General features: G+C 36.0%; 1 protein-coding gene across 6 annotated transcripts in view; it reads left to right on the top strand.

Moving 5' to 3' along the window:
* NT5C3A (5'-nucleotidase, cytosolic IIIA) overlaps positions 1-14,904 on the top strand; it is a 52,229-nt gene that overhangs the window by 18,945 nt on the left and 18,380 nt on the right. The window contains exons 1-2 of one of the 6 annotated variants that reach the window (XM_060632857.3): positions 12,911-13,038; positions 13,763-13,858. The exons of 3 other annotated variants lie outside the window; for them this stretch is intronic. The gene's annotated coding sequence lies outside the window, so the exon portion shown is untranslated. Of the gene's footprint in view, positions 1-12,910; positions 13,039-13,762; positions 13,859-14,904 lie in introns of those variants that run through there. 2 more of the 6 variants (XM_060632861.3, XM_060632860.3) reach the window with 2 other exon arrangements.

Below are 14,904 nucleotides of genomic sequence, written 5' to 3'. Positions count from 1 at the left end.
TTCCATAATTAATTCAGTTATTCTGTAATTTATAAGTATTGTATCTTATATAATAAAGATAAAATAATTTATTTAACAAGTTTCATAATTGCTGACTTGAACTCTAGAGTATCTGGTAAGGGAATGAAGTCATAACATATAATGTTTGAGAGTTTAGTAGTTGGTGAATCCTTGGGTCAGACTCAGCACTGCCACAATCTGATGGTTTAGCCTTGGAAAATTTTGTGGTTTTAAAAAAATGTTTATGTACTTTGAGAGAGACAGAAAGAGCATGAGTAGGGGAGGGGCAGAGAGAAGAAGAGAGAATCCCAAGCACGCTCCACATTCAGCTCAGAGCCCAATGTGGGGCTCAGTCTCACAACTGTGAGATCATGACCTGAGCCAAGACCAAGAGTCAGCTGCTTAATCGACTGAGCCACCCAGGCACCCCTAGCCTTGGACAATTTCTAAGTCTCAATTTCCAGTTCTCCAGAATGGAGAAGATTCACCTAAAAACTCCTCTGCCCCCTTGTTTCTTTCAGGGTATTATATTAAGAATATGTTCTGTCTTTGTGTTTGTATTGTTTATTTTACTTGGTATTTTAAATAATGCCTTTAGGAGAATTCCAACAGTGCATTCTAAATATCTACCCTGGGTTGTTAAGATTAAAAAGAGATGATATGCATATAGTGCCAAACTTTGTTTACCACATAGTAGTTATTCAATAAATGCTAATCCTCTTTTCTTCCTTCTTGAGGTAAAGCATTCTTTTCACAGCTGTCTTGTAGACATGATGTTCTCTTACAGGAGCTTCATATTAAGTAATGATTTAACAATTGTCTCTAAACAGTATTCTGTTTGAGCTCTCAGGCCTGGAGATAAAAGCAGAATGTCTAATTATATCATCATACATCTTTCTTAAAGTTATAAAGATTGGGAATGGAGGGGCACCTGGGTGGCTCAGTTGGTTAAGATCATGGCTCAGGTCATGATCTCATGGTTAGTGAGTTCGAGCCCCTTATCGGGCTCTGCACTGACAGTGCCACTGCAGAGCCTGCTTGGGATTCTCTCTCTCTCCTTCTCTCTCTGCCCCTCCCCATCTCTCAAAATAAATAAATAAAACTCAAAAGAAGAAAAAGAAAAAGATTCAGAATGGAGAGAGAATGTTGAGCAACAGTTTTTCACCTGAGTACCTAGCCCTCTAGGGCCTAATCCTTGCTGGCCTGCAATCATAATTTGTACGTGGTTAAATTGACCTGAGTAGCATACTTACAGGCTTGGCATATATAATTATAATATCATTTTCAGTTACTGAAATTTAATTTCACTAAAGTTGTATGAGAAACATGGGCTTTTATAAAGAATAAAGCTTCTACATGTATTTCACTAATTTTGAATCCCCTCTAATACACTAAAAACAAGCATATCATATGATAGAGTATAGATGTTTAAAAATTTATTCATGAAGTTCACATGTGTGGATTTCCAGTCATATGGCTCTGTTTTAGGGAAGTTTTAATAATTAAGGACTCATTAGTACCTGAATTAGATCCAGTTTTTTATAAAGAATTTCTCCCTTTTAATTTACCTGTTTTAAGCTTAATTTTCCCCTGATTATCTTTTTATTTTATATGATATAATGCATGCTGATATAAAAAAATTACTACATCTAGGTAAACAAAAAGAAGTAATCAGCAATTTTCACCAGCTTAAAAAAAAACAAACAGATTTTAGTATACTCCTTTGTTTTTCTATGCATGTAACTGTTGTCCTTTGTCTCAGCATGAGATTATATTGTAGCATTGTTTTTATTTTTATATTTTTAAGTTTACTTATTTATTTTGAGAGAGCTATAGCACTAGCAGGGAAGGGACAGAGAGAGAGGGAGAGAGAGAATCCCAAGCAGGCTCAGCACTATCAGTGCAGAGCCCAATGTAGCACTTGAACTCACCAACTATGACATCATGACCTGAGCTAAAATCAAGAGCCAGGCACTTAATGGACTGAGCCACCCAGGTGCCCCTGTAACATTGTTTTTAATAAGATTATTCATTTATTAATTTATTCCTTACCAGTTCTATACTTATTTTAGAGTATTATATTCCTTTATGTTATTATATCATAATTTATTTTAGCAAGTTCTTCATTGTTGAGCATTTAGATTGTTTTCCATTTTTCATTATGGTAAATAATGTATCAGTAAATATTCATGTAGCATCTTTGCAAATCAGTAACTGTTTAAGTAGAATGCTAGGTCAAAGGACATGCACAAATCTAAGGCTTTTGAATGTACTCTCGGGTTACCCCCTGAAAAGTTTGTACCAATTTACATTTCCACCAGCAGTATATACAAGTACCTAGCTCCCTGTTTTCCTGGGAAGAGGTGTCATTTTTTTTTTCTCATTTTTACCAAATAATATGTTTTTAAATATTCAGCTGAACCTTTAAAAATAATAGTGGCCATTTATTTTCTTCTTTTCTGAATTGTCTAAGTTATTTTTCTTGATTTGCAAGGGGTTTTATAATGATTTTAACCATGAGAGTATGTTAGGAATGTATTTTTCCAAGTCTTTTTGTTTCACTTCCATTTTTGAGTAGTCTAAGAGTGACCCTCCTTTCAAATCTTTAAATGTGTGCTATTGACTGCTGCTGCTTCTTTTTATTGAAGTGTAGTTGACATACAGTATTCTGTTAGTTTCAGGTGTATAACATAGTGATTCAACAGTTCATGCTCACCATGATAAGTGTAGTCGTCATCTTCACCATACAAGATTATACAGTGTTATTGACTATATTTCCTATGCCCTACTTTTCATCTCCGTGACTTTATTTCATAACTTCCAGTTGGTGTTTCTTTTTTTTTTTTAATGTTTATTTATTTTTGAGAGAGAGAAACAGAGCGTGAATGGGGGAGGGGCAGAGATAGAGGGAGACACAGAATCCAATGCAGGCTTCAGGCTCCGAGCTGTCAGCACAGCCCCGACATGGGCTTGAACCCACAAACCGTGAGATCATGACCTGAGCTGAAGTTGGACGCTTAACCGACTGAGCCACCCAGGCACTTTGTACTTCTTAATCCCCTTTATCTTTTTATCCCAATTCCCCACCCACCTAAATGCCTTCTTTAAACCAATGTACTAATTCTTTATAATGCTTTACTGAGCCTAATTTGTATATGACTCCTCATTTACACATTATGACTTCATTCGATATACAGAGTGGGAGGAGAATCTAACATAATGTTTAAATAGTTTGTGTAGCTTACTCATTAGTTTATCCTCCCAGCCAAAGAATGAGGAAGTTTTTCTTACTCCAGAAAAAGTAGTAAGGTAGGATTTTACCTCAATAGATAATTTTCATTTTACCTTCATAAATATGGCTTAACATATGGCATGTCCATTTTGTCCAAAGATGTAGTAGCATTATATGTATTTCTTAATTCTTACATTTTGCGACATGTAACTTTTTTTTATTAAAAAAAAAAAGTTTTTTAATGTTTATTCTTGAGAGAGAGAGAGAGAATGAGTTGGGGAGGGGCAGAGAGAGAGGGAGACACAGAATCCAAAGCAGGCTCCAGGCTCTGAGCTATCAGCAGAGAGGCCGACATGGGGCCCAAACTCACGAGCTGTGAGATCATGACCTGAGCTAAAGTCAGACACTTAACCAACTGAGCCACCCAGGCACCCCTAGAAAATTTTTTTTAATGTTTAATTTTATTTTTGGGACAGAGAGAGAGACAGTGTAGGTGAGGAGTGGCAGAGGAAGAGGGAGACACAGAATCCAAAGCAGGCTTCAGGCTCTGAGCCTCAGCACAGAGCCCAACTTGGGGCTTGAACTCATGAACCATGAGATCATGATCTGAGCTGAAGTCAGATGCTTAACCAACTGAGCCACCCAGGGCCCCAGGCCATGTAACTTTTTAAAAATAATATTTGTTTTCTTCTGGGCATAAGGTAGGTTCATTACAGAAAATTTAGAAAATACCAAAGAATATGAAGAAGAAAATACAGTCAGCTGTGATCCTTTATTCCTCTGTAATGACTGTTAATTGAGTTTTATGATATATTTGATTCAGCCATGTTGAGTGATTATCTATACTATTGAATTTAGCTTGTTACTGCATTATTATTTAGGACTGTTTTTTTACTTTTTTTTTTTTAATTTTTATTTATTTTTGAGAAAGAGAGATAGTGTACAAGTAGGGGAGGAATAGAAAGAGAGGGAGACACAGAGTCTGAAGCAGGTTCCAGGCTCTGAGCTGTCAGCACAGAGCCAGCCCTATGCGGGGCTCAAACCCACGAACTGCAAGTTCATGACCTGAGCTGAAGTCCGACGTTTAATGGACTGAGCCACCCAGGCGCCCCTAGGACTTTTGTATCTATATTCATATGTGAACTTAGGTTATGTATCCCCTTTTTGTACTACTTAAAAAAATTTTTTTTTAACGTTTTTTTTATTTTTGAGACAGAGAGAAACAGAGCATGAACGGGGGAGGGTCAGAGAGAGAGGGAGACACAGAATCTGAAACAGGCTCCAGGCTCTGAGCTGTCAGTACAGAGCCCGACGCGGGGCTCGAACTCACGGACCGCGAGATCATGACCTGAGCTGAAGTGAAACGCTTAACCGACTGAACCACCCAGGCGCCCCCCCCCCCCAAAATTTTTTTTTAATGTTTATTTATTTTTGAGGGAGAAAGAGACAGAGCATGAGCAGGGGAGGGACAGAGAAAGAGAGAGGGAGACATGGAATCCGAAGCAGGCTCCAGGCTCTGAGCTGTCAGCACAGAGCCTGACACAGGGCTTGAATCCACAGAGGTAAGATCATGACCTGAGCTGAAGTTGCAAGTTTAACTGACTGAGCCACCCAGGTACCCCCCCCCCTTTTTGTACTATTTTTGATAGGCTTTTGATTCAGGGTTTTATACTAGTTTCATAAATGGAATTGGATAGCTTAACCTCTTTTTTATGTGTTGTTAAGCAGTTTATATCTAGCATGGAGCCCTTTAAAAGTTTGAAAGAGATCACCAGTATGATGCCTGACTATAAAGTATAAAGCACTTTGAAGGCCATTCTCTGATAAACCTACTTTTATAAGTTCCATTCTGATGAACACATGTTCCATTGTTGAACATATGTTACCAAAACTTTTCATAGGTTAAATTAAGTACTTTGGTCTAACATACTGAGTTTATTAATATTTAAGGAAGTTTTTTTAGTCCTTTTAGGACTATATTTTGTGGTTTTTTCTATTTACATACTTTTAAAACTCAAGTTCTCATTCATCCTCCGTATAATTTCAAGTAATCCTTTGCTATAAGTTATTTATAAGTTTGAATCTCTTTCAAAATAAATTTCTTCATCATTTTCTTACCTTTCTATTTTTTAAATGAGTTTATCCTGCAGAGCAAAAAGAAGATAGTAAGTTTTTGTACTCTCCATTTAGAGGTATTGGATATAATAACATGAACAATAAAAGCATAAATAACATAACCATTTTTGCTATTTTTTTAGTATAACCCATACCAAAAGAACAATCTTAAACAATACTGTTTCTTTTCAACAGACAGAATACCAACTGTGTGATTGTGGAAGGAGTCCAAAATTAAAACAAAGTTTTTCTTCTTGTTCCATTTCAGGTACAGAGATCAGATATAATAAAATGGAAACAACAATTTCAGTGCTAAGCATCTTGGAATATTAGAACATAGTGCCTTTCAGAGGAGAGCCAGTGAAGACTCCCTTCATTAATGATACAGTATTACATCCAGTTTTCTTGAACTTTTTTTTTTTAATGTTTTTATTTATTTTTGAGAGAGAGAGATAGCAGGAACTGGGGAGGGGCAGAGAGGGAGACTCAGAATCCGAAACAGGCTCCAGGCTCGGAGGTGTCAGCACAGAGCCCAACAGGGGACCAAAGTCGGGTGCTCAACCAACTGAGCCACCCAGGTGCCCCCAATTTTCTTGAACTTGACCTACCTGTTGCAACATACATGTCATTTCCTCTAAAGGAGTTTAAACTACAGAATTTACTACTTTTTAAGTTAAAAAAGTTATAAACCATGTTTGAGAACTGCATTTGAGTTTCTGAAAATTAAGTTACTCAATCCTAGATTTTTGCAGAGTTTTTAAGAAATGCATTGAGATTAGAACCACAGGTTTTCCTCAGTTTGCATATATGCCTGTAAATTCATAAATGCAGCAGTCAACTTCACTAACAATCACCTAATAGGATAAGTTTTTGGAATGATTTTAAATGAGAAGAAACTTACAGAAGATCTTTACTTCCTGTTCATCCCAAAATGGAAGGATTCATTGTTCCATCTCTGATTTGGCTCCTTAAACATTTAAAATTGTATTCATATAAACATTAACAACATCTGTTTCAATTCTGTGTTGATCAGTCACAGTGTTGAAGTTAGTTGACTCTTGCCTTCTTTAGAGGAGTTATAAGAGAAGTCAAATGCTTAGATGGATGTTTTACATGTTTAAAAAATCATCTTTCTATATATATCATACAGCAATTACAGGAATTAGCAGGAACAAGTTTTGCAAGAATCCTTACAGAGAGTATTGCATCTCACCTCCTACTGAATGGTCTTTCTTATATGATTTTATTGTTTTGTTTGGAATACTTTCCTAGGGTGTCAGTCACATTCAGATTGGAGTTTAAAAATACATTCCATAGCCAAATTATAGGATCATGGTAAACTGAGTTAGTAGTTATGTCTTAGATTAAATAGTTGAGAAATAAAGTATACTTACTACAGGTTTTATGTAGAATTGTGAAAGGATTTCTTTCACATACAACTATGAAGTAATGGAGTACTTTTATTCCCTTTACTTCTCAGCCCCAAGATTAAAGGGAAAGTGAATCAATCAATAAATAAGTTATTAAGGTTTAAACAGATAGATTTGATTTTCTGTGGACTTTTTGTTTTTTCATTATTTCAAAATCTTGAGAAACTTTTTGATGGCAAATATGAAGTGATCATTTTTAGCTTTTCAAGTTGATTGAATAATTGACAGTATCTAAAAAGTTGTAACTAGTTACTCAGAAGTACAAATGCGTATCTTTTTTTCTCATTGATAAAGACAGCCAGTTTCAGTGTTATAAGGGGAGACAAATCTTCCACAGATTTGAGTCCTGTACGAGAAGTTCTGTGCTCTTTGGCATATCAATTACGAGCGTAGAGTTTCCTTTAGGAGCTTCATGAGTGATTTGTTTCTATGACCAGGAGTAAAGAAACTCCCAAGGCAACAGGGACCAGTCTTCGAGTCCACTACTGAATGGTCTTCATTGTGCTGCTAAAAAGCCTCCAACTTCTTACTTCTGAAACCTTTATATTCCCTTTCAAAAACAAAACATCGTATCTGAGAGCGATTTCAAACAAAATTCATTTTCTTTTTCTCTGTACTTTGATTGTGTTTGTGTTCTTGTTCTTTTTTTTTTTTTTTTTTTTTTGTGGCACAGTTTCAAAACATTATTCTTATTCACAGACATCTTTAGCCCTCTCGTGTGTTATGTGTATATTATTGCCTAGAAACAGCATGATGTAATAAGAGAAAAGTCACATAAGTAGTAAGTAACCCCTTCAGACCTTAGATTTCTTATCAACAATAAAGAGGGAATATTATCTTTTTTGTAAGGCTTTACTGAATACATTAAAATGGAACATGTTACCAGGGAGCAAGAATATCCTGTCCCCTCAAGGTCCTTTTCGCTAGGCTAAGAATCAAATTGACATGAGACAGATTAACAGGAGGAAAAATCAAACTTAATAGCATACATCTGGAGAACCCACAAAGACATGGAAATTCCAAAGACAGGCAGAATGAAGTATGTATGTCATTGTGAACAAGGAGAAGGGCTCTGGGTCTTCAAAGGGAAGGAATGCAAGCCTGAGGAAGAATAAACAAATACTTGCTGGGCCACTTAGAAATGGTGGGACAAAGAGAGAACTTGGATCAAAGAGGCCTTGCTAGGTTCCTCTCTGTCCACTCTACCTAATTTATAGTAGTGTAGTTATCTATGATGATAGCTGTCTTTCTGGAGAAGGTCTTTTATCTGAATTATTATAGGCAGTTGTAAGGGGTAGGAGGGTGGAGGTAAAGAGCTTTTCCTAAATCTGCTGGGTCTTGATTATTTTTAACTCAAAATAATCTTTATTCTAAAGTGGGCCATCTTAGGGTAGCCCCTGCCCTTGGTCCCACAATATATAAAAGGCCATTGCATGCTTCTGGGACTCTGACACACAAGGTAAGAAAGTGCTTGAAAAATGTTAGTCCCATTTGGAGGGATAGCCCACCAGACATCCCATCCAACCCCCAGTTCCTATACCCACTGGGTGGAATTAAACTGTGGGAAAAGTTCCCTGTAGTCAGGAAGCCGTACTCCTATTTCCTCTCTTCTCTCCTTTCCTTAGACTAGCAGGACAGAACACCAGGGCACCAAAGCTATCTTCTACCTCTTTGATAATATACTAGTCATCTTTCTTTTCATACTGTATTTTGTTTTATTTTTTTAAAAAAATTTTTTTAATGTTTATTTATTTTTGACAGAGACAGAGACAGAGTGCGAGTGGGTTAGGGGCAGAGAGAGAGGGAGACACAGAAGCAGAAGCAGACTCCAGGCTCTGAGGTGTCAGCACAGAGCCCGACACGGGGCTCGAACTCACGAGCTGTGAGATCATGACCTGAGCCGAAGTCGGACGCTCAATCGACTGAGCCACCCAGGCGCCCCTGTATTTTGTTTTATTTTAGAGCAAACTGGGTGAGTTCCTTGCTTTTGTCTCCCCATTAGAAATACTGTTTCACTAACTGACTTGTTTCGTTTAGCATAACACATTCTAGTTCCTCTACGTTGCAAATGGCAAGATTTCATTCTTTTTTTAACTTTATTTATTTATTTTGAGAGAGAAAGAGGAAGCATGCATGGGGGAGGGGCAGAGAGAGAGAGAGAGAGAGAGAGAGAGAGAGAGAGAATCCTAAGCAGGCTTTGGTCTATGAGTGCAGAGCCCGATGCAGGGCTCGAACTCAACAAACCCTGAGATCATGACCTGAGCTGCAATTAAGAGTCGGACACTCAACCAACTAAGCCACCCAAGCACCCCATGATTTCATTATTTCTGATCACTGAGTAATATTCCATTGCATATATATACCACATCTTCTTTATCCATTCATTATTTGATGGATATTTGGGCTCTTTCCATAATTTGACTATTGTTGATAGTGCTGCTATAAACATTGGGGTGCATGTGTCCTTTCGAATCAGCATTTTTGTATCCTTTGGATAAATACCTAGTAGCGCAATTGCTAGGTCATAGGGTAGCTGAATTTTTAATTTTTTGAGGAACTTCCGTACTGTTCTCCAGAGTGGCTGCACCAGTTTGCATTCCCACCAACAGCAGAAGTGTTCCCCTTTCTCCACATCCTCGCCAACATCTGTTTTTTCCTGAGTTGTTAATTTTAGCCATTCTGACAGGTGTGAAGTGGTATCTCACTGTGGTTTTGATTTGCATTTCCCTGATGATGAGTAATATTGGACATCTTTTCATGTGTCTGTTAGCCATCTGGATGTCTTCTTTGGAAAAGTGTCTATTCATGTCTTTTGCCCATTTCTTCACTGGATTATTTGTTTTTTGGGTGTTGAGTTTGATAAGTTCTTTATAGATTTTGGATACTAATATCATTGCATTGTCTGAAAATGCATTGCATTGTCTGAAATTTAATTTTGTCTGAAATGTCATTTGCAAATATCTTCTCCCATTCCTTCGGGTACCTTTTAGTTTTGCTGATCGTTTCCTTTGTTGTGCAGAAGCTGTTTATCTTGATGAGGTCCCAATAGTTCATTTTTGCTTTTGTTTCCCTTGCCCCCAGAGACATGTCAAGTCTGAACTTGTTGTGGCTGAGGTCCAAAGAGGTTGTTGACTGTTTTCTCCTCTAGGATTTTGATGGTTTCCTGTCTTATATTTAGGTCTTTCATCCATTTTGAATTTATTTTTATGTATGGTGTAAGAAAATGGTCTAGTTTCATTTATCTGCTTGGCTGTCCAGTTTTCCCAATACTATTTACTGAAGAGACTGTCTTTTTTCCATTGGATATTCTTTCCTGGTTTGTTGAAGATGAGTTGATTGTGATTTCATTCATATGTGGAATTTAAGAAACAAAACAGATGAATATAGGGGAAGGGAAAGAAAAATAAGATAAAAATAGGGAGGCAAACCATAAGAGACTCTTAAGTACAAAGAACAAATTGAGGATTGCTGGAGAGGTGTTGGATGGGGGGAATGGGCTAAATGGGTGATGGGCATTAAGGAAGGCACTTGTTAAGATGGGCACTGGGTTATGTAAGTGATGGATCACTAAATTCAATTCCTGGTACCCTTATTACACTATATGTTAACTAACTTGGATTTAAGTTAAAAAAAAGAAAGACAGAAAAGAAAACACTGTTTCAAATCATCTGTCCATGATATTGACTAGCTCCAGGTGTTTTTTTAATTTATTTTTTAACGTTCTTTTCTGATTATACACATTTGTGCTACTACTGTAACATTTTAAATCATTTTTTGTTCCCCATGAAATTCATTGTATAAAGCTCAGAAAAAAAAAAATGGTCCCATAATCCCATCACAGATACTGTCTTATGTGTTCTATTTTAGACTTTACTATGCTTGTGTAAAGAATTCCCCCCAAATTGGACTCTTGCTGTAGATATTCTCATAACTTTTTTCACTCAATAGTAGATCATGTACATCTCCATATTGATCTCATAGAGCAGTACTGTCCAGTGATTTACAGGCATGAATTCTGAAGTCAGAGACCTGAGTTTGAATCCATTTCTGTCACTTGCCAGCTATAGCCTTAATTAATTCACCTATCAAATGAAGATAATGATAACACATACATTATAGGGTTATGAGTATTATATGAGATGAAGTATGTCAAGGACTTAGAAGTATCTGACACATGGTAAACGTACAATAAATTTTAACAATAATGTTGGGAACTATAATCTTATATTTTATGTGTATACCACAGTGTATTCACCTCTTTTATATTAATGATAATTTAGATATTGGGCATTTAGGTTGTTTACAATTTCTCAGTATTATAAAACAAGTCTGTAGTATGTATCTTTGTGTACTAGATGGCAGCTGTATATCTTTGGCGACTAGATCTTTGTGTACTGCCTTATTTCCTTAGGATAAAATCCTTAGGGCATAAAATTGTTGTGTCAAAAGGAATGTATATTTCTAAAGTTTTTAATAGTATTTCTAAATAGCCCTCCAAAAAGGAACTCTGACTCCAGCATCCTGTATTGTTGTTGAGAATGACTTATCTTGAGTCATCTTTCTAAGTGGTGTCTTTAAAATTCTTATTATGGCTACCTATATTGATATATTGCAGGACAATTAAGTCATAATATTCATATATAATACAGAGTATTTTTAAAAAGGATCACCTGGTTGCCCTTGAGCCTCCATTAGTAGAGTATAAAAGATTTTCCTTGTAGAAGAATGTTTTGTTGTAAGTCTTCTCATCTTATTAAAATAAGATAGCTGTGCCAAGTTTTCAACCTTTGGTAGATACCAAGTTTGGATAATTTGTTAGTGGCCTTTTTAAAATTCGTTAACAAAAATTGGGAGTTTGTTTTTAATAGAGCATGCTACTTCACAAAATTTGATTACTGAAATGTTGCGTGAGTTCGATTTCTCTTGAACATAGAAAAGAGAGGGCAGATATAAAAATTTATTTACTAAAGTGTAGCTTCCTCATGTTCCTAATGATAAAGCTTCCCCGGGGGTAAGCATAACTTATCTATGAGGCCCTGACATATGGCATTAGCATATTGCAGTCCTGCTAGTCAAGTTAAAAACAAGACTTGTTCTCTTTAAAAGTTAAAAATATTTTTCTTCACAAAAGATTGACCACTTATTTCCAACAGGAAAGGCATGTTTTTCCATTTTTTAACAAAATTTTCAATGAAACTTAGTTTTCATTGTGTTCAAATTTTTTTTAGCAAATCTATGCATGGTCTTGATAAAATTTGCAGTATAGGCATATGAAGAAAAACATAAAAATAAAAATCACTTAAATCCCAGTGCCCTGTAGTAAAGGCTCATAACATTCTAGTGACCACTTAGCATGCATCATGTATTTTTTCATGTATCTTAAATGAGGTAATCTTTTAAAAATTGTGATAAAATACAACATCAAATTCACTATTTTAACTATTTTAAATATTTTTAACGTTTACTTATTTTTGAGAGAGAGAGAGAGAGAGAGAGAGACAAAGACTGAGCAGGAGAGGGGCAGAGGGGGAGACAGAACCTGAAGCAGGCTCCAGGCTCTGAGCTGTCAGCACAGAGAGCCCGGACACAGGGCTCGAACTCACAGACCACGAGATCACGACCTGCGCCGAAGTTGGATGCTTAACTGATCGAGCCACCGAGGCGCCCCTGTCTGTTTTAACTATTTTTAAGTGTACAGTTCAGTGGCATTAAATACACTGAGGTTGTGCAACCATCACCACCATCCATCTCTAGAACTCTTCATTTTCCAAATTGAAACTTTGTACTCATTGAGTCGTGGCTACCCATTCTCCTCTCCCCCAGTCCTTGGCAACCACAACCTAATTTTGTTTTACCTTCTGTTGCACTATAATTTCATACATAAAAATGCATATACCACAAGTACACTGGCAACCAAAAAACAGGATGAGGAAGGGAGTATTTGTAAGTGTTAATATGGAGGCTCTGTTTTTCTTTGCAGAGCAAGTTGCCAGCTCTAATAGTACAGATTTACCTTCTCTTAACTGTCACATTATTTCAGTTGATAATTTTCTGTTGACTGGCTGGGGACTAGCTCAGAGCTAGCAAGTGTCACCCAGAGCATAATAAAGCACTGTGTAGTAATGCGTCACAAGACTGTTTTTGCATAGAGCTTAGCCAAGACTTTTGGAACCGCCCTCAGTTGCACCTTGTGCTATATTAGTACTTCTCAGACAGGAAGAATTTTCTTTCGCTGGTGTAGCTGGTCCGGTTACATTCAGGGTAAGTGTGTACAGTTCATGGAAACAAATGAGTTTCTTTTGTTTAACTTTATCTTTTATTTGGTTCAGTATCTTGGTGAAATTTTAGGCATTTAAAAATACAAATTAGGGAAATAAAAATAGAATAAAGCAGTAAAATGCAAAACTTTAACATTTGCAAAGATATGAATATGTATAACCTTGCAGTGCCTTGGGTCTCAGAAATTACAATTTATAGGATCTAATTTTAAGAGCTTCTTGTTTCACATATAAATGTTAACTAAAAGCAAAGTACCCTCAGAAATCTCTTCTCAAAGGGGAAAAAAAAAACATTGTAAGATCCAATTTTGTTGTTCATTTAGTTGCTCTGTGACTTAATTTTGCTGATTGCTATGCTTTGTGTCCCTAGGATTAGGAAGCATTTATTATGGCTAGTAATAAAGATAATTTTTATTACGTGCCTGTGAGTTTTAGCCAAGATATCATGGAGTGTAATTATATTGGTGTGTTTTAGGAATTGATAAAAGCTGGATCACAATCTCTAAGGTTTATAACAAATTGTATATTGAAAATTAAGATTCAAACATATATTACTGTAAAAGCCTAGAATGTTGTGGTTAACTTAGATTTAAATAATTGAATTTACCTTATTTTTTATAGTTTTTTTTTTTCTTTTTTTTAATCAGGAAAATTAGGTAATACAGCACACCATTTCTTAAAGCAATTTACTTGGTTTTTATTGGCAGTGTATATCCAAGCCCTGCATCCCTGGATATTGCTTACCACCTATGCTGTTGTTCTAGGACAAATTCAAGGACAGAAGAACTCAGAGTACCGTTAGGGTAATCAGTATAAATTACTTAATTTCCATGTGCCTTGGTTTATTCCTCTTGAAAAATGCTATTAGATATTAAGGCAGTGGGGGTGGGAGGATATATGAATAAATTCTAAGCTCTGAAATTGTGCATTTTCTTAAGTGTCCATAAAAGTCTGACCGAGAAACCAAGTTTTACTATTTAAGGAAATTGGTATAAATTCCCAATTTTTAAATAACTAGCCTTTGAAATCTATTTTTCTTCTATCTCCTTCTCTTCCCTTCCCACCTTTTCCTATTCTGTTTCTTTTTTCTTTCCCCCAACAGGCTTAGGAAAGACCTGAGAATGTTCAGTTTCATTTTTCGTTTATGTCTGTATCGAGAAAGTTTCACTTTCTAGTTTGTATATATTTTTTTCACTGCTGCCTTGAAAATCTAATTAGGGAGAATTATTTAAATGCTTCATGAAACTGATTTACAATGCTACTGAAATAATAAACTTACAGTTTTATTCCGTGTCCTAAGAAAGTGTCATTATTAAAAACGTAAGCTATATCATAAGTAATACAGGTTGCTGGAAAAGTGTAGCAAAAATGGATTCATTTGGAAATTTAGTACTGTTGCTGATTGATACCCTGTCCATATTATAGTAATATGCATCTTATGTAAGTAGTGTGCAGTTTACCATTCAAACTTTCTTTACCTTATTCTTGTATAGTGTAAATGTTTCTGCAAGTATTACAATTAAAGCAGCCTCACAACTTTTTAAACCAATGTTAATGAATTTAATCTTGTTCACTTTTCCCGTAAGACAGAGTCAAGTAGGCCTTTAAAAAGTATTCAGTTTGCCTTCAGATACTTTAAAACTTGTATAAAGGCAAGTAAATTTTTTCATATAGATGTAGAAATTTTCAGTCATTGATTTGTAAATATCTTTTCAAGGTAAAGTTAATGATCTCAGAAGGAAATAACCATGATAGCTAATTCAGTTACCCAGTTTGTGCTATTCAAGCGAAGTTCTTACCTCTTGCTTCAGATTCTTTGTAATAAACACTGTTAGCGCAGAGACCTTAA

Source organism: Panthera onca, chromosome A2, assembly GCF_046562875.1.
Source record: "Panthera onca isolate mPanOnc1 chromosome A2, mPanOnc1 haplotype 2, whole genome shotgun sequence".
In the NCBI taxonomy this organism is placed as follows: domain Eukaryota; kingdom Metazoa; phylum Chordata; class Mammalia; order Carnivora; family Felidae; genus Panthera; species Panthera onca.
This window is presented reverse-complemented; position numbering and strand designations above follow the sequence as displayed.